This window comes from Microcaecilia unicolor, chromosome 8 (assembly GCF_901765095.1).
Source record: "Microcaecilia unicolor chromosome 8, aMicUni1.1, whole genome shotgun sequence".
Lineage (NCBI taxonomy): Eukaryota > Metazoa > Chordata > Amphibia > Gymnophiona > Siphonopidae > Microcaecilia > Microcaecilia unicolor.
Window position 1 is genome coordinate 161943209 of NC_044038.1, and position 19959 is coordinate 161963167.

Below are 19959 nucleotides of genomic sequence, written 5' to 3' on the forward strand. Positions count from 1 at the left end.
AGCCCTGGGTTAAGATAAGTGCAACTGATTTCATGCCTGTGTTTGGAGAAAGATACTTTACTGAAGTGTGTTGAAATTGGGCCGCTTTTTGGGGGTGAGAGGGTGGAAAATAATAATGATATTAGTCAGCACATTAGTAGTTCTTATCAGTGGCGTGCCAGCCCTATCATTTTGGGTGGGTCTACAGTTAGGATGGGTGGGACTTCAAAAACTCCCCCCCCCCCCTACTTTGTCCTGCATATCTCTCCCTCTTCTCCAACACCAGATCCAGCATTAGCCCCCTCCCCCCCCCTCGCCCATGGCCCAGCAGTCTCCACAGTGTACCTCAGCATCTTCACTGGCCCAGCAGCAACACACCTTCGTTGCCTGCGCCGGCCTCACAGGCTTCCCTCTGCCACATCCAGGAAACAGGAAGTGACATCAGTGAGGGCAGAATGCAGCAGAGGGAAGCCTGCAGAGCTGACATTGGCAGTGGGAGGTGTGTCGCTATTATGCCGGTGAAGATGCTGAGGTAGATCAAAGAGGGAGGGGGAGCTGCTGGGCCATAGGAGGAGAATACCAGATCTGGTGGCGGGAGAGAGCAGAATGAGGTGGCTGCCACTGAACTTTTTTGGTGGACTATCCAGGGCGGGCCTGTGCTCACTCAGGCCCACCCTTAGCTATGCCACTTCTTATGATGATGTTGGGGAGCTGGCAGGTCAGGTTGTTTGAAATTGAGAGCCACCAAGGAAAGGATGCCATCTGCAGAATTTCAGTGAAATGGATTCTAAGACCGAGATGCTCAGTGACTACTTGCCAGTATTGCGTTGTTCCAAGTTATAAGGGACTGTTATGTTTATTACTAAGACCATAAGAATTGTCCTACTGAGTCAGACCAAGGATCCATCTAGACCAGTTTCATGTTAACAAAAGTAACTAATCTAGGTTACCAAGTTAAAAAAAAAAACCCAGGGAAAAAGAAAAAAAGTACTCAGCTGTTGAGATCACAGATTGGCGGCATGCTACACCAACATCTAAGTAGGGGAAAATCACTTCAAGTGCCCCCCCCCCCCTCAAAAAAAAAAAAGAAAGAAATGTTCTAAATAATAATGTGTTTTCTGATCAATGATGTCTCTGTACCACAATAAATATATTCAAAAACTGTAATGTTACTCTGTCACAATGATGACCTTTTCAACCATTGTACTGAAACTCCCACTTTGGTTGCTTCACAGCAGGGGCGTAGCCAGACCTCGCCAGGAGGGGGGGCTAGAGCCCGAGGTGGGGGGGGGCACTGTTTAGCTGCCCCCCCACCGCCGCCGCCACCACATCGGACCCCCCCTGCCGGCCTGCCCACGATCCCCTTCAACCCCCCTCCCACCACCAACTCTCCCCCGCCGTCGCTGCCCGCCCCGTCGCCGCAAATGATACCTTTTTTGAAGAGAGACTTCCGCGCTCAAGTAGCGCCTTTCTTCAACGAAGTTCCTGCGATCAGCTGTTTTGACGCCGGCAGCATCACCAGCATCGAAACAGCTGATCGCCGGAACTTCGTTGAAGAAAGGCGCTACTCGAGCGCGGAAGGAAGTCTCTCTTCAAAAAAGGTATTTGCGGCGACAGGGCGGGCGGCGACGGCGGGGAAGAGTTGGTGGCGGGAGGGGAGTTGAAGGGGATCGTGGGGCAGGGGGCCAGGGCCAAATCTACGGGGCCCGGGCCCCCTCAGGCCCCACGTAGCTACGCCACTGCTTCACAGGGATTCCAGTTCATCCTCTGTTATGCAGTGACACTCAGGGCCAGATTCTATATATGGTGCCTAAAAAATGCAAGCGGTAAACATTTCTGCCTAAGCATATTCCATAAACCGTGCCTAGATTTAGAATATGCTTAGTTGATATCCCAGTGCCTAAAACTATGCATGTCCATTTACACCAATGAAAAGGTGATGTAAATCCCTGCAGATAGATTTCTACGCACTGGGCCATATTCTATAACTATGCGCATAAACTTTGGAACGCCCACAAAATGTCCATTTACCAGCCCATAGCCATGCCTCTTTTGAACTGCACCCATTAGAATTTAGGCGCAGTACATTACAGAATCCGCTTAGGGATTTGTGTGCGTCAATTCTAATTATTGCCAATTAGTGCTCATTATTGCTTAAGTGCTGTTAACAACGCTGAGTAGCTTGTTATGCCATTTAAGTAATGCACATAGTTATAGAATAGTCTTGGATTTTGGCAAAGATCTCGAGATGCACTATATAGAATCCGGGGGTTAATGTTTATTCATGTTTCGAAGAACCTTTTGCTTCAGAAGGTATAACTTCACAATCTCTCAAGTTTAAGCATCAATATTATTGACAGCATACTCCATATTGCCTTCTAACTAGAAAAAAAGGAGACACACAGAGGGTCACACGACAAGGAGAGCCAATGAAAAAGCTCCAATAACTTCAATAACTTTAATCATAACAAAGTCACCCATTCTACTTCAGAGTTTAGATGTGCTGGCTGTTTTATTTTATTTTTGTTACATTTGTACCCCGTGCTTTCCCACTCATGGCAGGCTCAATGCAGCTTACATGGGGCAATGGAGGGTTAAGTGACTTGCCCAGAGTCACAAGGAGCTGCCTATGAAGTGGGAATTGAACTCAGGGCCGAAGTCCACCACCCTAACCACTAGGCCACTCCATGAATGTTCTGCATTCAAATGGAAAATCCACTCCACTAATCACTTTCCTTCATTGAGAGAATTAGACTTTTAAGCCTACCAACTCTCTAGATACACTACATCAAATGGCTCCCCTTTATCGATATGTTTCTTAGTTCTATAGTGCTACTAGACATAATACAGTGCTTTACATAAACACGTTGACAGAGCTTACAGTCTCTTGAAAGTGATTAGTGGTATGCTGCAAGGTTCCATACTGAGACCGGTGCTTTTAACATATTTATAAATGAGTTCTGTTAAGGGATCAGGGTAAGGACAGGCAAACAGGACTTAATATCATTTCTTTCTAAGGGAAATTGGAACTGCAGTTCCTGAGAGGCAGTCGTGCAAAGCCAAGTCTGTTCCTGATGGTCCGGAGTCAGCTAGAGTATTTACTGGCTGTGATAAGTCATGAAGAAAGGAGGTGGTTGACCTTTTGGATCCCCTTAGAGGTAAGCTACTGCACTGCTGTACAGAAAATTATATACTTGACCTGCCCTGTCCTGACACTTTGTGACATTTTTGTGGGTGGGGGTTTGGTGGGGGTCTGTTTATTATTTACAGATCTTTAGGCAAGGATTAAAGGGTAAAGAAATATATTTCTATTATCTAATCCTCACCGTCTCATAAACTATCATAACTTCCCTAATGATATCACACTTTGATTATTGCAATGCCATTTATGCTGGCTATAAGGAATCTTCCTTGAAAAAACTGTAGACAGCTCAAAATACAGCATCCAGATTAGTCTGCAAGGCTACGAGATTCAAAAGTGCAACCCCCTTGCTTATAAAGTTACACCGGCTCCCAATCAAAGCCAGTATAACATTCAAATTATGTACATTTGTTTTCAAAACTATATGACAACCCCTGATTATATGCAACCTTTAATTGATCTCCCCCTTTGCAACACTTTTCTTGTTTCAAGAGATTATCTAACCCTCCGCTATCCCAGTTGCAAAAATGTGATCTACAAGTCAGGATTCTCTTACCTCTGTACTAAATGGTGGAATTCCCTTCCGAAATTCATCAGATGGGAACCTAATTATTTGATATTCCGGAAATACCTTAAAGCCTCTCTGTTTAAGCAATTTCTATCGGCTGATCATAATTAATTTAAACCCCTAATTGTACAATTATGCAATTTCTCGGTTCCATTCTAATTATTATTATACAAGGATGACTGTAAATTGTTACCTTTTTGCGTCTAGCATTCGTTTCCATATTCCATATTGTAATTACTCAATCCTCACTTCATTACTACTTAATGTATACTATCCCACAATAAATTGTTAGCCACATTGAACCTGATCTATTGGGATAATGTGGGATATAAATAAATAAAATTTGAGAATAAGTTGAAGTTTTCCTTTAACTGGAATCTGAAAAAGAGAAATCTTGTTCTTTCCATTGTTTGATTTTGCCCATTTAGTTTTTCTTTGTATGTTATTTTGGTCTTTTAAATCTGTCTAATAAACATTTGAATGTGTTAGTGCTGCACCACAGTCTGTGACATTAGCTTACAATGGGCTCTGGCTCTCTGATAATACATTTCTGCTGCCACTCATTATGGCATTAGTTTATTGAATAACTAACTTACAAGGTGAAGGAATGTTCCAAAGAACGAACAGAGATTAGAAATCTTCCATTGTTTTTATTTTCCTCAAATAGTCACATAAGTCAGCTGGACTTTATCATTTGCACAATGCTTCACAAGATTGTCTACGGTGAAGCCCCGGGATACATGACAGACTTGATCGACCTACCTATGAGAAACACATCCGAATCATCACGAATGTACCTAAACCTGCACTACCCAAGCTGCAAAGGACTCAAATTCAAATCAGCCTACGCATCCAACTTTTCCTACATAAGCACCCAATTGTGGAACGCATTACCAAAAGCCATGAAAACCTCATACGACCACCTACACTTCCGGAGAACACTAAAAACTTATCTTTTTAAAAAGGCATTCCCTACCAACTCAACAAATGCCTGATCTCTGCATTACAATAACACTAGAATTCAAAATGCACAAAACACAACTCTCCCACTGTTCAACAACCTTATGTGACTCATCTCAACATCACTCTGTCTTTGTAAACACCGGAGACTGCAAACGCACCTCCGGTACGATGTAAGCCACATTGAGTCTGCAAATAGATGGGAAAATGTGGGATACAAATGCAACAAATAAATAAATATTACACCTTTTTATCATGACAGATCATTTATTATTTATGTATTTATCTTTATGTTTAGACACTTGTAACACACTGTGACCCCTGTAGAAGGCTTATCGCTGAAACACGGACCGTATTGGGTCCAGCCGACTTATGTGACTCTTTGAGGAAAATAAAAACGATGGACAATTTCTGATCTCTATTCGTTCTTTGGAACATTCCTCCATCTCGTTAGCTGTTTGTTCTGACTTGTGTGGAAGGACTTTCCTGCTTTTCTTCTTTTTATTGGTTTATTGAATTCTACTCATCCATCACCATCACTGTTCAGAGCAGTCGTGCAGGCCACGGAATAAGTGTTGGATGCAGGACCCGGCATGGCGCTAGTGAGTTATGTTAATAGATGTGAATTGATGTACAACTGGCACAACATTTCAAAGCAGAGGAAGGACCCGTCCTGTTCTCTGCCTGGGAGCAAAGTAAGGGGTCCTTTTACTAAGCCACGTAAGCGTCTACGTGCGCCCAATGCGTGGCATCTGGCTACCGAGTGGATCTTGCGGTAATTTCATTTTTGGTGCGTGTCCGATATGCACAGCCAAAAAATAATTTTATTTTTAGACGTGCATAGCGGAGGCGCACCAAGTGGCATTTGATGTGTGTAGGTCATTACCGCCCAGTTACCATGTGAGACTTTACTGCTAGGTCAATGACTGGCGGTAAGGTCAAGGACACACGGCAATTTTGATTTTGCCGCACGTCCATTTTCAGCAAAAATTTTAAAAAGGCCTTTTTTTTTAACAGCGTGCTGAAAAATGGATTGGCGCGTGCCCAAAATGTATGCCAACACTACCGCAAGCCATTTTTCAGCGCACCTTAGTAAAAAGACCCCTAAGAGACTGTGATATTCGTCAAACCTAGCAGTTTGGCGGGGGGGGGGGGGGGGGGGTGCCTATGTTTTAATCTGTAGCTTACCCTCTTGTCTACACTTTCACCATACCAACCATCATTTGATGGCAAGCAGAAGTGCAATCAGAGTCAAAGTGATGGATTTTGGCCTTGAGTGGAGGAAGGCATCAGTTACTCTGCTGAAAAGAGAGTGCAGTCACTTCAGACTCCTTTGCCCTTAGTCAAGAGGGAGATCCCGTGCCTATCCTTTGGTGAAAGTGGTATAAAGGCAAAGAGTTGGGAATTAAAAGAAAAGGTCTTACTTTTGTGGGTTGACTTACAGATAGGTATGAGCCCTGAGTTCTAATTCCACCTCCTCTGCTGCTGTTGGATTATTTGATGTGCTTCTGGGTAAATTGAACTGATGATAAGGTGGAAGTTTTGAGATTTAGAAGAGGCTGAGAGGACCTTTGCTCCTTCTCCTTTTGCTCTCCATCCTCAGTAACCATCCCTATAGAAATACGCCCAGGGCTGCAGGATGTTATATAGCTGCAGAACTTCCAGGAAAATTGCCGATGCTGCCACAGAATCCCTAAAAATAAAGCACTTCTGTTAATTAAGAAAAAGAAAGAAATTGATTATTCTGCAATTCTCTCATATTTAATAAATATCTACATTGAGAGTCAGAGATTTAAATCCCCCCTCCAACGTTTAATACAATGACTAATTACTGAGCAGCATATGCACCCGGGACCATTAGTAATTCTGTAGCTATGCAAATGAAAACAGTGATGTATGATTTATGGATTTAATAATGTTCTGAAGGCCCTTAAATTTTAATCACTTGCAACATCCTTTTTAATATTCAATTACTTTATTAAGTAATTAGGTCACTCAGTGAAGCTGCAGAAACGGCAGGTGCTCTGTGAATATCAGCTGAGTGGCACAGAATCTACCAAGTGAGGCTTTTCTTTATTTTAAGCAGATTGTTAGTGACCCTACAATTAATAAAGCAGTTACAGGAGGGATGCAGGCAGAAGACTGATAAATGTATATAGTGCAATGTCGGCAGCATTCCCTGTTTCTAAACATACATTACAGTGCAAAAGTTTTGCAAAGCATGGACAGGGCCCATGTTCTGAGCTAATTAATTCATGTTAAAAGCGCCAAACCTGCAGCCCTTTCATTATCTCGCCCCTGATTGCAATATGTTTTCTCTTTTGTTATTACTATCTCATTTTCATTTGATTGCACACATTAATGTAAAGCCACTCATAGCGTGTCACAGAATAAAATACACAAAACATGTAATAAACTCATAAAAATACAAACGCCTTCACACCCCATCCTCTCAACAAGAAAGAAACCAACTATTTGAGATTGGAACTAAAGGTAATGAATTCCATAGCCAGTGTGTTTTTTCTAGAGAAAAAGGTGCCAGCACTCAAATGCCAGGCCACCCTTCAGCGGTGGGGTGATCACTCAGGGACCCACCCCACAATAGCCAGACCCCCCTGCAACCAGTCACAGAATCTATGACAAGGCAGAGTTGGTGTGTAGGGCCTGAGCTCTTTCATTAAAACCTGGGGACCATGGGTCAAATTTTAGCAGACAATGGAAAACGTGCCGGTACTCAGTAACCCCAAGTACCCCCTCAAAAAAAGCCCTGTCCATAGCTGAGGTCCAACGTAAGCAAAAGCATACTGATGAGTTATAGTGGAGGTGGTAGCTTGGTTACTTGTATCCTTGTATCCCTTTGAGAGAAATCACGTGTCTCCAAGTATAAAATAGAAATGGATTTCAAATGATAGAAATTGCAGTTGAGATATTCCTCCTTTAGTAGACTTGGTTGAAAGAAAGCTCTGGAATGAGGAAGCATAAGTTGACGGTGAAAGGGAATAGGAGTAATCTAAGGAAATACTTATTTACAGAAAGGGTGGTGGATTAATCTCCCAGTGGAGACCAAGGACAGCATCTGAATTCAAGAAAGCATGGGGCAAGCATGAAGATCTCTGAGGGAGAAACAGAGTCTGTGAGTCTGACGTCCTGCACATACAACGTGCAGCGACGTCAGACTCTGAAACTGGATTCAGCAGCTTTGAACAGCACGGAGGACGATCGAAGACGAACTTAAAAGACCTCGGCTCGGCTGGCGGGGGTTGGGGTCCTCTGCCAGCTGAAGGAATATTTTTAAAGGCAGCGGCAGGAGGAAGCGGACCTCAGCTGGTGGGGGTTGGGGTCCCCGCCAGAAAAGGTAGGTGACGGTGGCAGGGGGGGTGACGGCGGTAGGGGGGTCCAGGGCGAAATCTGCGGGGGCCCGTGGCCCCACGCAGATACGCCCCTGCTTGATCATGGTCTTTCTTTGGTGTTTCTGGGACATAGACCATAGAAGTCCGCCCAGCTCTGTCCTTATATTCCAACTACTGGAGTTGCCTTCAACACCCACTCCAGCCTATCCAAATCCATCTTGTTGTTTGCAGGACAAAGACCATAAAAGTATGCTCGGCCCTGTCCTCACGTTCCAAACCACTGGAATTTCTCCAGCCCATCCTAAACCGCATCACCATATGTGGGATTCAGGCCGTATAAGGCAGCCCAGCATCGGCCTTAGTTGATTCAGCCAGAATTGTCATCTAAGCACCACTTGACATGCAAACATAAGCAATCCCTTTTTGTTTTTTATATCATTCATTTTCTAATTAGAGATCTTGTGTGTTCATCCCCACCACCTCCCTCAGGAGGATATTCCAGGCATCAACCACCCTCTCCATGAAAAAGAATTCTCTGACATTACTCCTAAATCTACCACCCCGCAACCTCAATTTATGTCCTCTAGTTTTACCACTTTTCCTTCTCTGGAAAATATTTTCTATATTAATACCTTTCAAGTCTTTAAAATGTCTGTACCATATCTCCCCTGACCCTACTGTCCTACAGGGTATTCATATTCAGGTCTTCTCATATGTCCTTTGGCGCAAGCCATGTGTCAGAGAATACTCCTTGCATCTTGACCTGATAAGATCTACTAGACAAAAATCCCCGAAACCATAAAAGAACTCATCACATATTCCAAAACCATTCAGGATTTCCAAAAGTACTTCATGATCAAGTGCACGAGTAGCCAACTGCTGAGAGCAGTAGGAAGCCAGTGTTCAAATGCAGGTCTCTCTTTCTCTTTGTTGTCGCTTGTGTTCATGGGCATCTCAGATACAAGCTGAAATTATAAGCCTTCCAGGGATAGTCTGTTCCACCTGATTGAAATGTACCTTGAATTAACATTTAGAAAGGTAAGTAACGGGGGGGGGGGGGGGGGGGGGGGGGGGGGGGGAGTTTTCATTTTGCGTTAGGGCAATAATCCATGTTATTTGCCCCTTAATGCAACTTAAAAGGCACTAACAAAGGCTGACTTGCTCTAGCACAGTTAGGGGGTCTTTTACAAAGGCACAGCAGTGTTTTTAGTGCGTGCTAAGCACTCATGGGCGTCTCTAGCGTTTAGCGCATGCTTATTTTTAGTGTGTGCCAGGAGCGTCAGACTCACAGAAACAGAATGAAGCCTTGTGATCTGCAGGGCTTCGTTCTGTTTCTGTGAGTGTGATGTCCTGCACTTTGTATGTGCAGGATGTCAGACTCAGAAACGGAACGAAGAAACAAGAGGACCTCGGCTGGCAGGGGTTGGGGTTCCCTGTCAGCAAAGGTAGCAGACGGCGACGGCGGTTGGTGGGGGGGGGGGGGTCGAGAGGGTCGTCGGCAGGGGGGTCCAGGGCCAAATCTACTAGGGCCCAGGCCCCCCGTGGCCCCATGTAGCTACACCCCTGGTGTATGCTAAAAACGCTAGCGTGCCTTTGTAAAAGGACCCCTTCGTTAAGTCACTGCTGAGTAAATAGTAATGAGATGTGGCTCATTACTATGTAAATGGTATAACCACAGTATAGCCAGCAAATAGCCCCAGCTAACATGAAAAACACTGCGTACGAGCTACCTCTCAAGCAGTGTTATTCCAGCAGCCCGGAAGCATCAGGCCTCAATGGCCTCAGGCTGCAGCTTAAAGCACTTGTCAGTGATCTCAAACCTGCTCAAACCTTCCCCCCCCCCCCCCCCCAAAAAAAAAAAGAAAGTGGAGGAATAGCTTAATGGTTAGTGTAGCTGACTTTGATCCTGGTGATCTGGGTTCAATTCTCACTGCAGCTTCTTGTGACCTTGGGCAAGTCACTTAACCCTCCATTGCCCCAAGTGCAAAAGCTTAGATTGTGAGCCCTCTAGGGACAGAGAAAGTACCTGCATATAATATGTACAGCGCTGCGTATATCTAGTAGCGTTATAGTACTTGTAAAAGAAACCTTTGCAGATGCCTTGAGCATAACTGAACAGGTCCTTGGTGGTCATATGGTTCTCCAGGCAGGGGCGATTTCCAGTTCCTCTTGCCTTTGCTCAATATAGTGTCCCTGGTCTAACAGTAATATCACTAGGGGCCAAATTGTACAAAACTGGGGATAGGGCGTGATTTGAGAGCTCTGACTGGTCCTTTAACCTGCAGCTTGGGAGCATCAGGCCACAGCTTTGAGGCCCAATGTCCTCAGGCTAATGAAATAACGCTTGCGAGGTGGCTCACAAGCAGTGTTCTTCATTTATGGCAGTATTGTGATACTGCAACAGAAGGGTACCCAATTTTCTATCATTGCACTCTTGATTTCAAAAGTGTCCATAAACTGTTCCTATCATAGCAACAAGATAGAAAAATACTTATTTTGGTGCGCTATTCTTTCCAACTGGATGGTTGATGTCACATTTGCAGATCCCTTGTGTTACTAAGTGCTATTAAAATCCAAATATATCAATTCATCACTCCTTTTACAACACCTTGATGCCTCCCCCCCCCCCCCCCCCCACCACTCCGAGTGAATTTAAAGTCCAAATCCTGATCCACAACCCCAAGGGCAATAAACTGGTACTAGCCACCAAGAGTGAGGAAGGAGGAGGCGTCAGGACAAGCCCGTCACTACATCCCTTTATCCACAGTACTTCTTGTGCTTGTTGAAAGCGAATATCTATTGCAGGCACCGAGAGGCTTCCATTTGATTGTTAACCTCACAAACTCAATTGAATGCGACAGTGACACTTCACAGCACATTGCTTTGTCTTATGGGGAACTGACAAAGACTCTCGTCTGCTTTGCATCTATTGGTTTATTAATGAACTACAGTAGCCTCTTAAGCAGATGCATATTCATTAGGTAGCCAGCTGTTCTGAGGTTCCCAGATGTCTGAGGGAGCTGTCATGAAATGCTTTTTTTTTTTTTTCTTTTTCTTCTTATCACGGAATGAAAAGTAATTGAGGTACATATTAAAGAACCACTTAATTACTAAACTGGCACCTTCTGCTTGCTGCTTTTTCTCATTTGCATAGTTTTGAGTCTTCTAGAGAAAAGTTTGGCAAGGAGGCTGGATACATGAAGTTATGAGTAGGGGAAGCAGGCAGAAGTAGGAGAGATGTGCACAAGGCCATTCTGAGTGACCCTTAGCCATGAACGTGGTTATGCACCATATAAACATGTTTCACTAGATTAGCCGTTAAATAGAAAAAAACTACAGTCACTGGCTATTTGAAATATATATTTTAAGTAATTTACTAATAATTGTTATCTTCTGGAATTAGAATGTAACAGAAAATAAAGATGGGACCTTGTAGACTGGGTTCTTGTCTAGAAGGGGAGAAAATTCATAGAAGACTCCAATTAATGTCAGATATCAATAAAGCAACTCAAACAGAATCCAACAGGAAAATGCCAAGTTTACATTGCACCACATTGCTCAGGAGAAGGATGCAAAGGGGGAGGGGACAGCCCTAAATTTACACCCCTTCCAAAGCTTAACATTTAAAAGCATAATGTCTGGGGGTGTGGGGAGATTAGGGGCCTGAAATCTGAGGGGGAGGGGGGTTGCATGAGGCTGAAAGTTGGCCTGGGGCAGGGGTAGGCAACTCCGGTCCTCGAGAGCTGCAGGCAGGTCAGGTTTTCAGGATACCCACAATGAATATGCAGGAGATAGATTTGCATACCATAGAGGCAGTGCTTGCAAATCTATCTGTTGCATATTCATTGTGGATATCCTGAAAACCTGACCTGCCTGTGGCTCTCGAGGACTGGAGTTGCCTACCCCTGGCCTAGGGTAGTGATTCTCAACCCAGTTCTCAGGGCACTCTCAGCCAGTTGGGTTCTCAGAATATCCACAATGCATGCACCGCCTCCTTAGTATGCACATCTGTCTCATGCATATGCATTGTGGATATCCTGAAAACCTGACTGGGTGGAAAAGCACTGACCTAGGCTGCCAAATAACCTTGCACCAGCCCTGGGTACAATCTCAAATTTACTTGTCAATGTTGTTCATAATACCTACATTGTACCAAAAAGAGCTTCCACTTGGAGCTTGTAAGGTACTGGGGTGCACAAAGAGTACTTTTTATCCCTGCCAGTGGCATTGAAACCCAATCGGTATGATATTGATTAGTTTTGTGCCTCACATGCTTGGTCTCAGATTTACACCTTTTGGTGTTTGATGATCTGTTGTACTTGTATGAGCAGAGCTGTGCTTGTGTTTTCTCTTGCATGACTGTGGCTTCTAGTAACAAGCTGTTTATCACTTGGTATGATGTCAGTTAGGCTAGTGGCTCCAAGTAGATTTGTTCAGCGCATACTCAGGCTATGGTGGGTATGATCTCAGGCTCCCAAAAATGTACTTCTAGAGTGCTGTAGTGACTCATGCACTGTTCATATTTTTGTCTGTTATTCTCCTGTGTGTTGCTTCTTGGATACAAAGGGTCACACTTTATAAAGATTTTCTGCATGCAAGGCATGCTTTATGCATGGAAAAGGGCCCTTGGAAAATGTTCCAATACAAGTGCTCACAAGAAAGAAAGAAAGAAAGAAAGAAAGAGAAAGAAAGAGAGAGAGAGAGAGAGAGAGAGAGAGAGAGAGTGTGTGTGTGTGTGTGTGTGTGTGTGTGTGTGTGTGTGTGTGTGTGTGTGTGTGTGTTGGGTACATTTGAACATATACAGACATTTGGTAAAATATACATAATCACATATTTCCACCATTGGAACAGGTGTACATGATGTAGCTTGTCATTATTTGGGGCATACCCTGAAGTAAAAACTACTTAATAACAGAATATTGTCAACATGCCAACTCTCATTCTATAACTATATTGTGTTGGGCATGATGATACCTAAATCCTTTTCCTCAGTGGTGCCTCCCTACTGTGGAAACTAGCATCCACACAAGAGAAAACAAGCACTGGGGGACATAAAAGAGAGCTAGATTGAACACCAAAGGGGAAGAGTGTATTTTTGACCATAGATACTGCTTTATGTACCCACCTCTGGGATAAACCTTAGCACAAATATCTGAGAGGTCCACCATAGCAGTAAAACTTGATGGGTCTCTGTATTTGTAATGGTTCCCAAGCTGGAAGGAAAATGCATGATCTGCTCAAGTGAACAGTTAAGGGGATGGGACTTGATATACTGCCTTTCTATGGTTACAATCAAAGCGGTTTTACAGTTCAGCAAGAAGATTTACACTGTCCTGTAATACCACTGCTACAAAAAAATCAAATCTAAACAGCTCCCCCTTGTCACCAACTGATTAAAGCCTTGCACAAACATAAAATCTAAACAACAACAAAAAAAAATTCCCAGATGACGAGTTAAAAATCTCTCATATAATGAATTTAATCATCAACATTCCAGGAATACAGAATGCTTGGAATTAGCATTAGATCAATCCCAGAGGGTTAGGGTGGATGATGCACCAAACAGCTTCCCCACGAACAACACTATCATATCTCACCATTATAGCTCTTTACCAAAGAATTTTTCAGATCAGTTTTCATGGCAATTAAAATACCACCAGCCCGGCCCTCTCGCCTATGACAATATTCAATGTACATAATTTGCCCTACAAAGATGTCTTAATATGACATAATCAGACTAAATTAGCCATGTTTCAGTGATACAAAATGCATCTAGCTTTCCTTCAAGTAGGTGATCAAATAAAATGTCTACTTTTGACTTACGAGACCTAACATTCATTAACATAACTTTCAATAGAGACATAATTGGAGAATCTTTGAAGCAAAGTCACAAACTAAATTCTCACCAGCTCAATACATTGTCTGCCTGTTGAATATCTGCCTCTGCCAATCAAGGGTGTAATCTGCATACTGAACACTTAGTATTTCACTACAAATAGAATGATTCTTTACAAAGGGGTGCAACCCTTGGTCACAACCCTTCAGCGACTCATCTGCAGTGAGCACAGCACTGGCACTAACACTTAGGGGCCCTTTTTTCTAAGCCGTGTAAGAGTCTACGCACTCCCAATGCGTGCCCAAATGGAGTTATCGCATGGCTACCACGTGGCTCTTGTGGTAATTTCATTTTTGCCGTGTGTCCGATACATGCGGCCAAATTTTTTAAATTTTCTGCCACGCATATTGGACACGTGCCGTGGCATTTGGTGTGCATAGGTCATTACCACCCAGTTCCTGCGTGAGACTTTCCCACTAGGTTAATGGCTGGCAGTAAGGTCTCAGACCCAAAATGGACATGCGGCAATTTTAATTTTGCCGCACGTCCATTTTCAGCAAAATTAAAAAAAAAAAGGCATTGTTTACAGGTGTGCTGAAAAATTATTCTGCGCACGCCCAAAACATGCGCCTTCACTACTGCAGGCCATTTTCAGTGCACCTTAGTAAAAGGACCCCTTAAATAGGCAAGGTTGAGTCCCTTACTGATGAAGTTGCCGGCATGGGGCTGAGCTTGCCATCTTGGCCATGTGAAGGTGGAGGACAAGGGCAGGTCAAATGTGCACAAAACATATTGGACAGTTTTCTTAGCAGTCTTCTCCAGGTGATAAATATTAAATAGGCAAGGCAGAGTCCATTACTGATTACTGTATGTTGTCTTACTGAATTTTGGCTCAGAGGGAGGGTTTAGTATTATTCAAGCTTCTTCACCAGAAGGTTGGGATAGAGAGGTGACGGTGGCAATTATCTAATCTATCAGTCATTAAGGGCTAGATTTTATATATGACACCTGAAAAATCTGCGTGGAAAAGAAATACGCTTAGAGGTATTCTCTAAAGTATGCCTAATTTTTTATAGAATTGACTTAAATTTCCACACGGCTTATAGAATACACTGAGCGGCTCTCTACGTGACCAAATTTACTCCCATCCATTTCGGCCATGTTTTACCTGGCATAAATCCCAATGCCTAAATTAGGTGCAGAGCCGGTATATTCTCTAATAATGCGCATAGATTTTAGAAATGCCCATACCATAACCTCTTTGAAGCATGCACTTAGAATTTAAGCACACTACGATACTACTACTACTACTTAACATTTCTAGAGCGCTACCAGGGTTACGCAGCACTGTACAAATTAATAACTAAGGACGGTCCCTGCACAGAAGAGCTTACAATCTAAAGGATGAAATGTCAAGTTGGGGTAGTCTCGATTTCCTGAGTAGAGGTGTTGTGATTAGGTGCCGAAGGCGACACTGAAGAGGTGGGCTTTGAGCAATAATTTGAAGATGGGTAGGGAGGGGGCCTGGCGTATGTGCTCAGGGAGTTTGTTCCAAGCATGGAGTGAGGCGAGGCAGAAAGGGCGGAGCCTAGAGTTGGCGGTGGTGGAGAAGGGTACTGAAAGGAGGGATTTGTCTTGAGAGCGGAAGTTACGGCTAGGGACGTAAGGGGAAATGAGGGTAGAGAGGTAAGGAGGGGCTGCAGATCGAGTGCATTTGTAGGTTAGTAGGAGAAGCTTGAACTGTATGCGGTATCTGATCGGAAGCCAGTGAAGTGACTTGAGGAGAGGGGTGATATGAGTATATCGGTCAAGGCGGAAGATAAGACGTGCGGCAGAGTTCTGGATGGACTGAAGGGGGGATAGGTGGCTAAGTAGGAGGCCAGTGAGGAGTAGGTTGCAGTAGTCAAGCGAGAGGTAATGAGAGAGTGGATGAGAGTACGGGTGGTGTACTCAGAGAGGAAGGGGCTTTGGGTGGGAAAACAATAAGTTCAGTCTTGGCCATGTTAAGTTTCAGGTGGTGGTTGGACATCCAGGCGGCAATGTCGGATAAGCAGGCCGATACTTTGGCCTGGATTTCCGCAGTGATGTCTGTTGTGGAAAGATACAGCTGGGTGTCGTCAGCATAAAGATGATAGTGGAAACCATGAGATGAGATCAGGGAGCCTAAGGAAGAGGTGTAGATTGAAAAAAGGAGGGGCCCAAGGACAGATTCCTGAGGAACTCCAACAGAGAGCGGGATACGGGAGGAGGACGAACCATGAGAGTGTACTCTGAAGGTACGATGGGAGAGATAAGAGGAGAACCAGGAGAGGACAGGGCCCTGGAACCCAAAGGAGGACAGTGTGTCAAGAAGTAGGTTGTGATTGACAGTGGCAAAAGCAGCGGATAGGTCGAGGAGGATGAGGATGGAGTAGTGACCTTTGGATTTGGCGAGGAACAGGTCAATGCAGACTTTAGATAGTGCTGTTTCTGTCGAGTGTAGGGGGCGAAAGCCGGATTGAAGCGGATCGAGGATGGCATGAGAGGAGAGAAAATCAATGCAGCGGCTGTGAACGGCGTGTTCAAGTATCTTGGAGAGGAAGGGTAGGAGGGAAATAGGGCGGTAGTTGGAGGGACAGGTAGGGTCAAGAGATGGTTTTTTGAGGAGTGTTGTGACCACAGCATGCTTGAAGGTGTCCGGGACAGTTGCAGTGGAGAGAGAGAGGTTGAGGATATGACAGATGGTGGGGGTGATAGTAGGAGCGATGGTGCTGAGTAGGTTGGTGGGGATGGGGTCTGAGGAACAGGTGGTGGATTTCGAGGAGGAGAGGAGATGGGCGGTTTCCTCTTCGGTGATATCAGGAAAAGAGGAGAAGGAGGCCTGGGTTGGTTGGTTGAGAGAGTGGGTTATAGGATGAAGAGGAGGAGAAGGTTTGGTGGTGAATTCGAGGTTGATCTTCTGGACCTTGTCACGGAAGTAGTCGGCCAGAGATTGAGGAGAGAGTAAGGGGGTTGGGGGGTGGGAGCAGAGGGCACTTTGAGGAGGGAGTTGAGGGTGGCGAAGAGACGACGAGGATTAGAGCTGAGGGAATTAGTCAATTGGGTGTAATAGTCCTGTTTGGCGAGGAATAGGGAGGATTGGAATGAGGATAGCATGAATTTGAAGTGAATGAAATCAGTATGGGTGCGAGATTTCCTCCAGAGGCGTTCAGCCGAACGGGCGCAGGAGCGAAGGTATCGGGTGCAAGGGGTCAGCCAGGGCTGGGGATTGGTACGCCTTGTGGGATGGGAGATGGATGGTGCAAGGGTGTCTAGAGCAGAGGAGAGAGTGGCATTGTAAGTGGAAACAGCTTTGTCAACAGATTCGGAGGATATGATGGATGGGAGGAGATCAGAGATACTAGAGGATAAGGTGAGGGGGTCAACAGCCTGGAGATTTCTGGAAGTAGTATTTAGTGTTGGGCGAGAATGAGGGGGAGGGTGCTGAAGTGTGAATGTGATTAGGTGATGGTCAGAGAGGAAGAGCTGATGCACGGAGATTGGAGGGTGAGCAAGTAGAAGAGAGAACGAGATCAAGACAGTGGCCAGATTTGTGAGTAGGGGTGGAGGAGCTCAGTTGGAGGTTGAAGGAGGAGGTAAGAGTGAGGAACTGAGAGACATACGAGTCGGATGGGTTATCAATGTGTATGTTGAAGTCACCAAGAATGAGGGATGGGGATGAGGGCTCAAGAAAAACAGAGAGCCAGGCATCGAAATCGGTAAGGAAGGAAGGGAGGGAGGGACTTATTAGGGGGGAGGTAAATGACTGCAACTCTGAGTGGCAGCAGGTGGAATAGACGGATGGAGTGAACTTCAAAGGATGAGAAACTGTGAGACTGAGGTAGGTGGAGAGGTTGAAAACTGCAGGAGGGCGAAAGTAGTAGCCCGACGCCGCCTCCGCAACCAACTGGGCGGGGCGAATGGGAGAAAAGATAGCCTCCGTGGCATAGGGCTGCGATTGAGGCAGAGTCGTCAGGGGTGAGCCAGGTTTCAGTTAGGGCGAGCAGTTGAAGGGAATGGGAGATGAAGAGATCGTGGGTGAAGGGAAGTTTGTTGCAGATTGAGCAGGCGTTCCACAGGGCGCACGAGAAGGGGAGGGAGGAGGGGGGGAGGGAGGAGGGGGGAGGAGGGGAATAGAGATGAGATTGGAAATATCGCAGGAACGTTTGCATAGATGAGACGAGGACGAGGACAGGTGGGGGGTACCTGGGTTGGGATTGATGTCTCCCGCGGATAGCAGGAGAAGGAGCAAGAGAGTGCGGAGAAGGGTGGGTGAGGAAGGGCGATGAAGGCGACAAAGACGGGATGCGCTTAGGAGGAATGGGGAAGGGTTCATGGCAGGAAGGAGGTGTTGAAGGTTGAGAGCTAGGAAGGAGGAGGAGGACAATAGGGATGGTGAGGTGGTGGGGCACAGGGGTAGGTAGGGTATTGCAGTAGTGAGCAGGATGGGGGAGGATAGGTAGTGAGTTCGTGTGGTATACAGCGGTGGGAGGGGGAAAAGATTAGGGAGGGACAGGGCAAGGAGTAGAATGTGAATGGGGGCCATGAGTAGTGACTGAGGTGTTCACAGGGCAGGTAGATGGGCTGGGAGACAGGCAGGTGAGGGTGAGCAGTCGGGCAGGGAGTGATGAGCTGGTAGGAAGATGGGCTGGGAGGCAGGCAGGTTTCAGGGTGGGCAGAATACACTTAGTGAGTTGTGCACGCAAATCTCAATTGCCAGTTAGTGCTGACTGCTTAACATAGAATTAACAGCACCAATTACTTGATAATTAAGTTATGCACATTGTTATGGAATACCCTTCGATTTCCACACAATATATAAAATCTGGGGGTAAGTGGGCTATTAGTAGTGAGTTATCCTACCCTCCCAAACTGTGAGGATATTATTGCTTTCTGCCTGTGGCAAGAGCTCATAAGCAAGCATTTTAATCTATAGGGCTCGTGATTGTTTACACTCGTTAACAAAATCTCTCTCACAGGCATGCTATCTTTTTGAGTATTTTTATGATTTAGGGAATTTTAATTTGCTGTTGCCTGACACTGCATTAGGGATGATGTACTTTTCTGTCAGATGATGGATGTATTGTTTGATAGTCACAGCTCTTATCTTAAAAGGTCATATATTGGACCTTATTTTTATCTCAATATGTCATATGAATTCCTTCAGATTATTCCTATCTCATGGAAAAATCACACTTTTATACATCAATTATATTTACCGACATTGCAACAAAAACAGGGTAATCAAAAAAGAAACAGGATGTAGTACAAAATTGTTGGACCAGATAAAGAATAGTAGACATCACTGTAGGGCAGTCTTAAACAGCCTGGTCATGAGCACAGCGAGTTCTCGGCCCCTGTTTCTCTATTTTGACATACTTTTAACAATCAAAAATGAATTTTTCACACATTGGAACAGAACCATACCCCCAAGATTCACCCTGGCAGGGATTTGGCATTGTTAGGAGAGAACAATCCTACAGAACTGCTTTTCTATTGGCAAGGCGCAGGGGGCAGAGGATAGCTGGTTCCTTGAGGTTTCTGTTCTAATCTCACAGTATTGGGTTGCTTCCCAGTGTAGAATATCGTCTCTGCCCAGGTTTGGTTTTTGGCTCTTAAATTTCCTAATTTAAAAGTGCTTTGCTAGCTCCAGTGGTGCACTCCCATTTATGACTAAAAGCTTTCCATCTCCCATTACTCATGGCACAATATTTAAAATCCCCCAAAGAATTTCCACCCAAATGTTTTGGCTTGAAACTATTTAGATGAGATGCAGAATCATATTTATACACATTTTAATCCAGAAAGCATCATACTTTCTCCAAACGTCAATACCATAGATTTAGATTCACTTAGCTGTACATGTTAGAACTAGCTTGGATGTAGGTTTTATTGTGAACTATGAATTTTGTTAGTGACTCATTTGACTTGGGACAAATGAAAGACTGTGTACATAACACATTTCTTGCACGGAAAGAAGGGGAATAAAATAACATGATTTTACTGCATAGTAACAATATATACAAGTCAGACCATAAATACTTAATATCTGACTTGTACAGTGGAATTGGAGGGAAGAGAGAAAGGAGGCCTAGAAAAGTTTACA